This window comes from Leptonotus elevatus, chromosome 6, assembly GCF_054856555.1.
Source record: "Leptonotus elevatus isolate MCC_2025b chromosome 6, RoL_Lele_1.0, whole genome shotgun sequence".
NCBI lineage: Eukaryota > Metazoa > Chordata > Actinopteri > Syngnathiformes > Syngnathidae > Leptonotus > Leptonotus elevatus.
The window spans coordinates 2,259,068-2,271,797 of NC_141244.1; the positions used below are offsets into that span (position 1 = coordinate 2,259,068).

At 46.0% G+C, this 12,730-nt stretch overlaps 1 pseudogene; it reads left to right on the plus strand.

Moving 5' to 3' along the window:
- Positions 1-10,830, plus strand: LOC147171790 (uncharacterized; annotated as a pseudogene).
- The last annotated feature ends 1,900 nt before the right edge of the window (positions 10,831-12,730 follow it).

A 12,730-nucleotide genomic window follows, 5' to 3' on the forward strand; every position in this document is an offset into this window, starting at 1 on the left:
ATGATTGAACTGACGGTAGGAGGAACTTCTTTACCATTTATGGTCGACACTGGAGCTCGTCACACTACCATTATGACATTGCCACCTGAAAGTTCCCTCACCGCCGAAGGCATTTCATTGGTTGGATTCAGGGGAGAAGAAACTATCCTGCATATGACAACTCCTATACACACCCAGTGTTTCACATCAACTTTGCTGCACTCCTTTGTGTTCGCACCGAACTGTCCAGTGAATCTTTTGGGAAGAGATCTTCTCATAAGAACTGTTCCATTGATCCAGTGTGGCCCGGACGGGCTCACTCTTCAGTTTCCAGATGGACATACTTGTTACTGCGCTGGTGACTCCGCCTCCAACGTCTCCGCCCAATTTCCAGTGGTGCCTCAACACGCCATGACATGCACCACTGCTGACATCTACTGGGCAAAGATTGACACTGATTCCACCGGCTGGAGGGATGCTGAAGCTTTTTGGACACTTTGGTCGTCTTGGGTTCGTAATCTCAGGTCATATGATATGGTATCTGACTGTATGCAGAGCACTCTTTTCTATGACATATGTGGTGATGAGATATACAGTGAAGCGTTCCGACCAATTGAAGACAACGCCTGGGAGTTGCGTGTGGGTGATCTGTTTGCAGGGAAACCCGGTGTGGCTTATTCAGTTGCTCTGACTGAAGAACAATCACAATGGTATAGGATGGCAAATCCACCTGATCCATCTATGCCTCCGTGCCATCCTCATGTTTCATTGATGGTGTCATCCCAGCACACGGCGAAAGATTTGGGTCCATTTGTCCTGGCCTGCACAAAAGCAACTGATTGGCAACACTCTTTACATACAGACTTGCTGTATTCCAAATCTATTGATGCCTATTGGATTATATCTGATTTATTTATATCTATGTCTGTTTTAGAAAGTCAACTTTTGGACTGACATCATGGAAGAGAAACATCTGACAGCGAACTTGCTGGTGATATGTTGCTATCCTTGCCTGATGTGGGCCTATGTAATGTTACTCCAGTAACTTTTAAAATGAAACCCGACTCCATTTGAGTACCACAGTACCCCATGAAGGAAGAAGGACGAATTGGCATCTCAGTAACAATTGAAGGTTTGCTAAGTACTCAGTACACAGTACTCCTCAAAAAACAGTGACGCGTTCTCAGACAATTTTTCAAGGCCTGTTGGGGGGACACCCCCGCCATCCACCCCAACCCAGCTTCAGCCGCCCCCAGGTCCCCAATCCCCCAGACACACACCCTCCCAGCACCCCCCCCCCAACAAAGCCGCCCACCCGACCAACCGGCAGCCCCCCAACCCCCGACCCCCAGCCCCCAGGGACCCCCCGCACCCAGGCACCGGCGTCGAAGTGGGGCCGGACAGCGGAGCGGAGAGGGCAGCCGCGCCCACCTCACCCCCCGCCGCGTGGAGGGACGGAACACCGGGGGCAGAAGGGGACATGGGGGCACCGGAGGATGGCCGACACCCCCAAACCCCAGGCCCAGGGGGGGAAGGCCCCGGTCGTCACCCCAGCGTTCTTTGTGAAAGTTAACCCCTGTTACTGAGTCCGCCAGCTCGCCGACTGGCAAACTCTACCCCTAAACCGTGAATGTGACCCCACCCAGTGTATATACAAGTGTGTGTGTGTGTGTGTGTGGGGTGCATTAAAAATAGATAGGGGGGGGGGCACGGACAGGGGACCGCAGCACTGCTCTTATACCGCGGTCCCCAACCGATGGCACCCCCACAAGCCCCCCCCCCAGTTGTGTGGTGCATTAAAATTAGGGGAGTTGTAGGAGTTGTAGGGTGAAGACGGTGTTTCCACCCTACCCCCCCCCCCCCCCCCCAAAGTGTGTTATGTGCCCTATATGACTATAAAAGTGTATTGTGCAAACCTAGTGTAGTGAGTTAAGAGGAGCGACCAGCGGGGCCCTCCCCAACCGGGCGGGGGCAGGAGGCGCACCCGCCCACCAATCCCCCACCCACCCCACCGAGACCCCGGCGGGCATATGGGACCAGCCACCCCCGCCGGCCCCCGGAGCACCGAGACCCGGGCCAGGGGAGGGGAAGGAAGGCATACCGGGGAGGGGGAAGGGAGGGGGGAAGGAGACGACAAGAAGGGCAGGGGGCAGCGGCAGGGCCGCAGAGAGAGGGGGAGAGGAGGAGGAAGGGTGACGAGGGAGAAGGGACAGGGAGGCGGAGGACGGGTGGGGAGAGGCGAGGAGGGAGAGGCAGCAAGGGGGAGGAAGGGGGAGGGGAGAGGGAACCACCGGGCACCCCGGCGGCCCACAGGCCCCGAACCGCGTTGCCGGGCCCAGAGCGACGGACCGCGCCGGAACGGCGCCGCCCCAGACACCAGGGAAAGCCCCGCAACGCAGCACCCCCCAAGAGACCCAGGGAACGGCCAAGACGCAGCCGCCACCCAGCAGCCAACAGAGGGGCAGACCCGCCCACGCCCAGCCAGGGGGGACAGCACCCACAGAATTAACCCACTGGCATGCCGTGAATCCGAATGTCAACCCCTGGTGCCCATAAGAGGCGAATCCGCTCGATCCCGCTGGCAGCAGCCGGGTTCCTGACTATAAAAACACAACCATTAGTTACAAATTGCCAAATACAGAAACATCAATGCAAGTTATCACGCTGCTGTGGCTCTCGCTAACAGGCAGAATTAAGTAACCAGGTTTAGGTTAAAAAATTCTATATACGTAGACCATGTTTCTTTAAATTTTGACATTTGGTTTTTATTTGAGGCAGATATTTTTTCCATTAAAATGTGATTTATGAGGAGGTTAGACCATTGGTCGATATTCAGAGTTTGTTTATTTTTCCAGTTAACAAGAATTGTTTTTTTTGCGATAGTAAGGGCTACAAGTATAGATTGAAATTGTTTATGTGGTAAGTCAGTTGTTGTTAAGTCACCTAGCAAACACAAGTTTGGAGAGAACGGTATCCTACAAGACAGCGGAAAGTTTTTCTAAGACTTTAGTCCAGAAACACATAACCGGAGTACATAACCATAAAGCATGAAAATACGTGTCTGTAGTGTTTTGTAAACACTGGAGACATTTGTCGGAGTCTGAGAGTCCCATTTTCTTCATCATATATTGAGTAATGTATGTTCTGTGAATAATTTTATATTGGATAAGTTGTAAATTTGTGTATTTTGTCATTTTAAAAACGTTTTCACAAACTTGAATCCAAAAGTCAGATTCCGGAGCTATAGACAAGTCTGTTTCCCATTTCAAGATGGGTAAAGACGTTTTATCAGTATATGAAAGTAACTTATATATTTTTGAGAGTTTTTTTGTTGTTGTCAGAGAAAGCTTGGTAATATCTTTAGCTAAAACAGAGCGTACCCTGAAGTGTTGGAATTTGTTTCTTTATCATACTTTTAACTTGCAAATAATGTAAAAAGTTTCTGTTTTTTATTTTGTACTTTTGGAGCAAGGATGTATATGATATAAACATATTATCTGAGAAGAGATGGTGGAGATGTGTAATTCCTTTCTGCTCCCACACATTCAAATAAAACGATTGGTTGTTAATTTGAAAGTCGGGGTTATGCCATAGGGGAGAAAGCCCGCAGGGCTCCACTTGGGCTTTTGTCATTTCTAGTGCCTTCCACCAGGCAGTCAGGGTGGCGGAAATCATTGGATTTTTAAAGCAGTTATGTCGCTTAATCGATGTTGTAATAAAGTGTAAATCTAGGAGTCTGAGGTTATTACAATCCTTCTGTTCTAGTTCCAGCCAACAGTTAGTATCTCTATTGGATTGTGCCCATAAAATAATATATTGTAGCTGGTTGGCTATATAGTAGTGCATAAAATTTGGTGCCTCTAGACCTCCTTTGGATTTATTTTTCTGAAGAGTAGATAGACTAATCTTTGCTTTTTTTTTATTCCAGTAAAATTTTGTAACGGCTGAGTCCAACAACTGGAACCAGTTAGCCGTAGGTTTAAATGGAATCATTGAGAAAAAATTGTTTATTTTGGGTAAAACTTTCATTTTAATAGTGGCTATTCGTCCTATTAGAGAAATAGGAAGATTATTCCAGCGCTCCAAGTCACTATAAATGCTATCCAGAAGTGGAGGAAAGTTTAAATTAATTAAATCAGTTAATTTAGGTGAGATTTTTATGCCTAAGTATTTTAAATTACCGATAGGAAATGAGTAGTGTGGGTCCTGGCTTGCAGGGTTCCATGAATTTTCTGTAATAGGTAGAAGTGTTTATTTTGTCCAGTTAATAGAATAGTCTGATAACTGTGAGAATGTATTTCTTAAGTTTTTTTTTTTTTTTTTCTTCTTTTTTTTTTTTTAAGAGCTCAGTATTGTTCATTCGGAAATGTCATCATCATTGCTCTTTTTTTTTTATTTTTTTTATTTTTTTTAATATATATATATATATATATATTTTTTTTTTTTTTTGTGTGTGTGGGTGAGTATGTGCGTGCGTGCGTGCGTGCGTGTGTGTATTTGTTAGCTCACCAGAAAACCTATTAGAAAAAAATCTCATACCGTTCACCTAAATCGAACACCAGGAGACCCGAGGGGACCGAAGAAAACCAAGGAAGGTGAAATCCAGCACCGACCAGACACCCCCCACCAGAACTCCTCCCCAGCCCAAGAAACATCCAGACCCCAACAAATCCAAAAAACATAAAATCAGGGAGGCCTCAAGAGACAAAAGGAGAGACCGAGAAAAGGAAGGAAGGACAGACGAAGCCGCGTGAGATCCGCAGACACAAGCCTCCACCGATTCAATAACCTGAGGAGGAAACAGATTGTGTCTGAGTTTCGGTAGATGCTGGTGTGGTGGATCTGGCATGCATGAAAATCTCCACCAAAGAGGGGAGCCGTCGACCCCCGCCGGAACAGAGCAAGCGCAACACCTCAGGGCCCCCCAGGCCGCGGCAGCGCCAAAGGACGACCCCCGGGCCCCGCCAGGGCCACCGGCCGGAGAGCAAACCCAGGAGCAGGAGCGCCCCCCGCCCCAACACGGCCCGCGCCCCCGGCCCAACGCAGCAGGACGGGGCACTGCAGGCCCACCAGGCACCCCACCGGCCCCCAACCCCCGCCCCCCCCACGACCCCCCGCCCCCCATCCACCCCCGCCACCCACCCCAACCCAGCCCCAGCCGCCCCCACGCCCCCAATCCCCCAGACACCCCCACCCCCAGCACCCCCCCACCCCGCAACCCCCACCACCGCCCCCCCCAACAAAGCCGCCCCCCCCCCGACCCCACCCCGACCAACCGGCAGCCCCCCAACCCCCGACCCCCAGCCCCCGGGGACCACCCGCACCCAGGCACCGGCGCCGAAGAGGGGCCGGACAGCGGAGCGGAGAGGGCAGCCGCGCCCACCCCACCCCCCGCCGTGTGGAAGGACGGAACACCGGGGGCAGAAGGGGGAGATGGGGGCACCGGAGGGCGGCCGACACCCCCGAACCCCAGGCCCAGCGGGGGAAGGCCCCGGTCGTCACCCCAGCGTTCTTTGTGAAAATTAACCCCTGTTACTGAGTCCGCCAGCTCGCGGACTGGCGAACTCTACCCCTAAACCGTGAATGTGACCCCACCCAGTGTATATACAAGTGTGTGTGTGTGGTGCATTAAAATTAGGAGCAGGTGAACCGGAGCCGATGGAAATGATATTCCCACGCTCCGATCCACCCGCCACCCAAGCATGTTGCTGAGTGTATGTGGTGCATTAAAAAAAATAGATAGGGCGGGGGGGGGGATGGGGGTGGCGACACGGAAAGGGGACCGCAGCACTGCTCTATATATAAGTTAAATACTTCCCCTAACGAAATAGCAGGCTTTTCTAAATAAAGTAAAATATCATCGGCATATAGATTAATTTTATGTTCTGTTACCCCAGAGTGAATTCCTTGAATCCTTCTTTCCTGGCGTATGGCTAATGCAAGCGGTTCAATAAATATTGCAAATAATAAAGGCGACAGTGGGCATCCCTTTCTTGTGCCTCTCTGTAGAGTAAAACTCTTAGATATAATCCCATTAGTAGTAACAGTAGCTTTAGGAGAATCATATAATACTGACACCCAGTGAATAATTGACTTCCCAAAGCCAAATTTATTTAAAACAGCAAAGAGGAAGGACCAGTTAACTTTATCAAAAGCTTTTTCTGCATCCAATGATATAATAACTGCCTTTTTATCATTCCGCTGTGACATACTAATAAGGTTAAAGAGCCTTCTAATATTATTAGTAGAGTGGCACTCTTTAATAAAGCCTGTTTGGTCGCTATGAATGATTGTCGGGATTACTGTTTCTAATCTAGATGTAAAAGCCTTAGTGATAATTTTAATATCAGTGTTAATTAGTGAAATCGGACGGTAACTTGATGGAAGGGTGGGGTCTTTTTCTGGCTTTAATAAAAGTTTAATTGCTGCTGTATTCATGTGTGGGCGTATGTGACTATTAGTTTTAATTTCTGTTACTACTCTTAAGAATAGTGGAGCAAGCATTGACCAGAAGTGCTTTAAAAATATAGCCGGATAACCATCCGGGCCAGGTGCTTTGCCATTTGGCATACTATCTAGAGCACTGTACAACTCGTTTATAGTAAGTGGTGCATCTAACATATCTTTATATTCAGTAGTTAACTGAGGTATATTTAAGCTACTGAGGAATGCCTCAATATGCTCTGGGTTAGGCTTATTAGTTTCTGAGTATAGGTTGTGATAATAATTATAAAAAATTTGATTAATTTCTTCTGGTGATTGTGTACATTCACCAGTTGTCCCTTTAATAGCCGTTATAAGCGATTTTTCCCGATTACGTTGAAGTTGGTTTGCAAGAAATTTACCTGATTTGTTATTATATTTAAAGTTGTTTTATCTCAATTGTTGTATTATAAACTCTGTCTTTTTAGTTAACATATCGTCTAACTGTATTTTTGTATTTTGTAAGTCAGTCCATATTTGGTTATTTGGGTTTATTGCGTACTCATCCATCAGTTGTTTAATTTTATCTTCCAAGTCTTTTTCTAATTTTTGATCCTGTTTCTTTTTATAAGATGAATATGATATAATTTTACCTCTAATTACTGCTTTCCCAGCTTCCCAGAGGAGAGCTGGAGATAGGTCTGGAGAGTCATTTATTTCCAAAAAGTCTGCCCAATCTTTTCTTATAATTTTGTCAAATTCTGCGTTGTTTAGTAGTGAGATGTTAAAACGCCATGTCGGTGGTGGTTTAAAGGTATAATCAACTTGTAGGGAAAGGGAGACTGGTGCATGGTCGCTAATAATAATAGGATGTATTTTTGTAACAGTTTTATCAGCAATATAATTATTTGTAAGAAAAAAATCAATTCTTGAAAAGGACCGGTGCACAGCGGAAAAGAAGGTAAATTCCTTCTTATTTGGGTTTTTAAGTCTCCAGCTGTCGACGAGGCCAAAGTCATCCATATATTCCCCTATTACTTTTGTAGATTGTGATCGCCTTATACATGTTGTTTTATTGGAACGATCTATTAATGGATTTAAGACTTTAAAGTCTCCTCCAATAATAATAGTAGAGTTCACTGCTAATTCAAACAGCTTAGAGAAAAATTCATGGAAAAAGGCCGGATCATCATTATTAGGGGCATATAAATTACCCAATGTATATATTTTATTAAATATAGTCACCTGAATAATAATGTATCGGCCCTCTGGGTCTGTTATTGTATTATTTAGAGTAAAGAGTAAATTCTTATGTATGAGTATACAGACTCCCCTTTGTCTACTGTTATAAGGGGCAGAGTACGCTTGGCTAAATTTTTTATCAATAAGTAATTTTTCTTCAGATTTTTGTAGGTGGGTTTCTTGTAGGAGGCAAATATCTGCTTTTAATTTTAAGAGATGGTCTAAAGTTTTTATTCTTTTTGCCTGTGAGCGAGCGCCACAAACATTCCAGGAAACCAGAACTAATTTATACATACAAACAATATAAACTCAGTCCTATTTATATATCTGTATAGGCCATTTGCCACCACTGGCATGTTATAGGATAGAATCAAAGTGGTTAGGTGATTTATATAGTTTGTGTAAAATATGAGGTAACGTGTAAGGTAACGTGTAAGTAAATAAAACAAAACGAGTAGGGAGGTGAAAGTGAAGGAAATTAACAGGGGATTAAACATAACAATACACCAGTAACCCAAGCGAGATTTTTTTGTTTAAATATACTTTAGATATAGTTGTGTATTAATATTATATTTATAATATAGCCTAAACATAATAAGTATTCATATTTTTGGTTTTATAACCACATATAGAGTATATGTATACACCTAATAATCAAACTAAGTTTAGTTCCACCAATGCCAATTAGAACAGCCAGGGAGTGGAATTGGGGTTCCGGAATAGTTGGCCATCGATATATAACTTATCAACGGCTATCGTAGTCCGTTTACCCTCCTGCCTATTTTGTTTCATTATAGGAAACAGTACCTTTCGCCGCTCATTGATCTCTCTCGGGAATTGATCATTCATTCCAAATTAGGTCCCTTTAAGCTCCCGTCCTTTACTTTTTACAAATTCTTTCTGTTTAAAATGCTCAAACTTGGCAATAATAGGACGGGGTTTGTTGCCCCTATGGGCTCCAAGCCGAAAAGAGATATTATTTACCGTCTCCTGAGGAATTTTTAAATACGTCGTCATAATTTTTTTTATCTCGACCTCTGGATTGTCAGAGGTATTCTCAGATATGCCTGCGAATATTAAATTCTTCCGCATGCTACGGGATTGGACATCCAAAACAGTTTCTTTTAGCGTTTTATTCTCCTTTTTAATGGTTTCCAACTCGGCTGAAACAACCGCGAGTGAAGAGCGTAACTCGGCATTATCTCGTTGGAGGTCACTTACCTGTTGGCTGACGAATTCCAAGCTTACCTTTAATTCTTTAACGTCCTCGCGGATGAGGCAGAGGACATCTAGTTTTCTATTTATGGACTCCAGCATACTCATACATCAGCCTGGAGAAGCTCGCCCTGCACCTCACCAGCATAGTCCCGGTAAGAAGCTCATCTGCTTTTATTGCCAACAAGCCGGGCATAAAGATTCTCTGTGCCCCATCAGAAAAGCTAAGATTAGCGGGGCATGCTACACTCCCAGAGTTGAGACTTTAAGCGCGGTGGGGAGGCGGCAGCAGTTTAAAGACATTGCTATTAATGGAGAACCACTGACTGCTCTGGTGGACTCTGGTAGTTTCTTGACGCTGGTCTGAAGGGACCTCGTGCCAATGAGCAGTGTGGACTATATCTAACGGGAAGACACTTTGTGTGTGCATGGCGACAGCCACTCCTACCCTACTGTTGAACTGACTGTGGTTGTGGATGAGCAACCCTATCTATTGAATGTCGGGGTGGTGGAAAAGTTGCCTTTGGCAACCATCCTGGGAAGGGACTTTCCAGTTTTCTTGGATGTGTTGCTGGGTTCAGGGCCCAAAGACATTGATTGTGGTATGGGTTTACCGGGGCATGTGATCACCCGCAGCCAGAGCTGGGGTGCCGTCAGTCCCGGGTAAAGCCAATGTGATTGATCCAGATTTTTTCTCAACACTGGACAGTAGTTTGTTTGAGGGGGGTACAAAGGGCCCAAGAAAGTCATGCCGCTGGCGGCGTTTTTAAAAGGGGCTAAAAACTCAGGAGCCCGACTGGAAGGAGGGACTCACAAAGGACATGTGGGAGGTGCCAGGGGACATTGGGGTCTTGCAAAAGGAAGATGTAACTCTGAAACTATTGTTTGCCAAAGTGGTTGGGGGGCTGGATATGGCAGAGGGGGATAAAGAATGCTTTGCAATTGACAACAATGTATTGTACACTGTAACGGATGGGACTAAGCGTCTTGTTCTACCAGTGTCATGTCGGCCAATGATCATGCGCCTGGCACATACAATGCCTTGGGCAGGTCATCTTGGGCGCAACAAAACTTATTTGTACATATCCTCCAGATTATTTTGGCCTTCCATGTATGCTGATGTTCAATCGTTCTGTAAGACCTGTTATATCTGCCAGAAAACTTGTCATGTCCGCCAGTCAGACCGTGCCTACCGTGCCAACCTCCAACATCTGCCAGTAATCTCCACTCAATCCAGGCGTACAGCCATGGACATTGTGTTGGTGTGAAGCAGTAGGGGGCACCAGTACATTTGAGTGATTTGTGATTATGCCACCTGGTACCCTGAGGCTTATCCATTGTGCACTGTTACTGCTCCGGCTGTGCTGCGGTGTCTTGTCCAGCTGTTTTCTAGAGTTGGTGTTCCGGATGAGGCCTACCAGGTGCCCCAACATCTGGTGGCGAAACTGCTTAAGGAAGTGGAGGAGATGCAGCGCCTCGGGGTGATCGAACCATCAGAGTCAGAGTGGTGCAGCCCAGTGGTCATTGTGGTGAAGAAAAGACTGCTCACTCCGCATCTGCATCGACTTCCGGAAGTTCAAGGCCATGTCAGAGTTCGACGCCTACCCGATGCCCCGAATCGATGATCTTCTGGAAAAGATTGGTCGGGCCAGTTTTATCACCACACTGGATCTCTGCAAGGGCTACTGGCAGGTACCTCTGGATGACTCCAGTCGCCCCTACACGGCATTCCGGACTCCTGCTGGCCTCTTCCAGTTCACCGTGATGCTCTTCGGTCTCCATGGAGCACCCGCCACGTTCCAGAGGCTGATGGACCGTGTCCTGCAGGAGTGTGAGGACTGCAGTGCTGCCTACCTAGATGATGTGGTCATCTTCAGCGACTCCTGGGAGCAACATCTGCAGCATCTGGGACGAGTGCTAGGCCGGATCCAAAAGGCGGGCCTAACACTGAATCCTGCCAAGTGTCAATGAGCGAGAGAGGAGGCGAGATACCTGGGCTACCGGCTGGGACGAGGCGAGATTCATCGATAAAGTCGAGGCCATCCGCAGCTGTCCACGCCCCTGCACGAAGATGGAGGTGAGTTCCTTTCTTGGGCTTGGCTGGCTTGTACAGGAGATTTGTCCCATCGTTTACCATGATCGCCGCTCCTCTGACAGCGCTGACAGCGAAAGACCAGAGGAATCCTGTTTCCTGGAATGACGTATGTGAGACTGCATTCCAGACCCTCAAAGCCGGCCTGTGTTCCTCTCCGGTGCTGAGGAGTCCTGATTTCGACCAGCGGTTCCTGGTGCAGACTGACGCCTCAGCAGTGGGACTGGGAGCGGTCCTGGCTCAAGGTGCTCCGTGGGAAGAACAACCAGTGATGTACCTGAGCCGCAAGCTGCTCCCACGCAAAACCAGGCACTCCACTGTGGAGAAAGAGGGCCTGGCCATCAAATGGGCTTTGGAAAGCCTGAAATACTACCCGCTGGGGAGTTCATGAAGGATCACAACAGTCGTCTCACTTGCTGGTACCTTTCCCTATCTATATATCTATATATATATCTATATCTATATCTATATCTATATCTATATATATATATATATATATATATATATATATATATATATATATATATATATATGTATTTGAACACCCAAGCAAAGAAAGCCAAACGTACCTTAAAAACGGGTAGCCGAGCAATGCCGAATGCTCACATTGCAGTAGTTGAAACGATGCACTGCTCATTTCCAGTCAAATTAGTAATTCTCTTTTTAAAGCAAAGCAATTAACTATAATAGAAACTTCAGAATACTTGATAATAGGATTTGTATCCTTTATTTTGCTCCTACAAACATGCAAAGTCAACGTGGTGCCCCAGAGGTTGCTAAGCAAATTACAAGTCCCCTCAGTACCGTCTAAATTTCTCATTCGCCATTACGGCAACCCAAATAATCGCTACACATAAATACTAATGGTATCGGCACTTGGTATCGGTGAGTACTGAAGATTTGAGTATCGTATTGGTCTAAAAAAAGTGGTATTGAACATCCCTAAACAATATATACATGTTTGATTTACACTTCAAGACAAGGACTCAAAGTTCAATTAAACTACCTCTGTGTGTGTGTGTGGGGGGGGGGGGGGGGTGCGCGCGTGTCAATAATTGATATTTCCTTGGGGCTTTCATTCCTCGACATGTTATCACATCCAATCAAGAGTCCAGTACCCTGAGGACACATGGCCAATGACAGCATAGTGTCTGAAAATGGCTCATTACTAAGAGACTGAATGATGCAGTGGGATACGCTTGTTAGTCAACTGTCAGTCGAGCATATAGAACAACAGAAACACATGCACGCACACACACACACGGTTGGGTTTACATTTCTAGTGGGGACATCTCATTGACACAATGCATTTCCTAGACCCTTACCTAACTTTAACCATCACAACTGACTGCCTTACCCTAACTCTTATTCTAACCCCAACCAAAACTCAATTCAAACCTAAACTCTAAAACCAAGTTTTGACCCTCAAAAAGAGGTTTGGACTCACAATGATAGTAAAAACCCAGAATATGGTCCCCATGATGTGATATAAACCCGCACGCGCAGACACACACACTCACACACACACGCCACTGTTTTATCTTTCAAAGCACAGATGAAAAATCAGATCAATAAAAGCAAATGTTTGTGAGAAAAGCTGATATGTTATCAACAAAACCTCCAATGTTTCCTTTTGCATCTATCATACATCAAGTCAATATTTCTGTGTTTCAATGTTTTGTGGATTTTAATTTCATGGAACACATTCAGCCCCTCAATGAAAGCAGAATGCCATCAGGTGTTTTATCATCAAAGTATGCCATGTAATGTCATTGTGGT